This window comes from Macrobrachium nipponense, chromosome 23, assembly GCF_015104395.2.
Source record: "Macrobrachium nipponense isolate FS-2020 chromosome 23, ASM1510439v2, whole genome shotgun sequence".
Lineage (NCBI taxonomy): Eukaryota > Metazoa > Arthropoda > Malacostraca > Decapoda > Palaemonidae > Macrobrachium > Macrobrachium nipponense.
Genome location: NC_061090.1, coordinates 39,299,875 through 39,300,751, shown reverse-complemented (window position 1 = coordinate 39,300,751; position 877 = coordinate 39,299,875). Strand labels below are relative to the sequence as shown.

Below are 877 nucleotides of genomic sequence, written 5' to 3'. Positions count from 1 at the left end.
CCGGGTACCAACTCGAGAAAAGAGGCAACAAAATCACCATCTGATGTTCATGGACGACATCAAGCTGTATGGTAAGAGCATCAAGGAAATAGATACCCTAATTCAGGCTGTAAGGATTGTATCTGGGGACATCAGGATGGAGTTTGGAATAGAAAAATGCGCCTTAGTCAACATACAAAAAGGCAAAGTAACGAGAACTGAAGGGATAAAGCTACCAGATGGGAGCAACATCAAATACATAGATGAGACTGGATACAAATACCTGGGAATAATGGAAGGAGGGGATATAAAACACCGGTACTTGCACAGAACCAGTACAAAAATAGGCATGATTCAGTGGCAAAAGCCCTCCACTGAAGCCTGTGCAAGAAACATCGGCTACCTTGCAGTAATAAGTGGGACGAGCACCAACCTGAAGGAGTGATAGAAAACGATCAGGCAAAGATCCTCTGGGACTATGGTATCAGAACAGATAGGGTGATATGTGCAAATAGACATTTGAGTCAATCGCAAGGGTCAGAACCACCGGAGTGCAATGGTGAGCCTCACCTTGGGGGAACCGCCTTCGTGATCACGGTGTCCCCTGTGCCAGGTAAGTATATAATGATAATAATAAGAGATGAAGGACACGATCAGGAAAGAATATATGCAGAGACTTAAGGCGATACTCAAGTCAAAATTTAACGCCGGAAATATGATTTAAAGCCATAAACACATGGGCAGTGCCAGTAATCAGATACAGCGCGGGAACAGTGGAATGGACAAAGGCAGAACTTTGCAGCATAGACCAGAAAACGAGGAAAAAACGAGGAAACATATGACAATACACAAAGCACTACACCCAAGAGCAAATACGGACAGACTATACATAACACGA

General features: G+C 43.8%; 1 pseudogene; it reads right to left on the bottom strand.

The window, feature by feature from the left end:
* Positions 1-479: 479 nt before the first annotated feature.
* LOC135202304 (U1 spliceosomal RNA) lies at positions 480-600 on the bottom strand (annotated as a pseudogene).
* Positions 601-877: the final 277 nt, after the last annotated feature.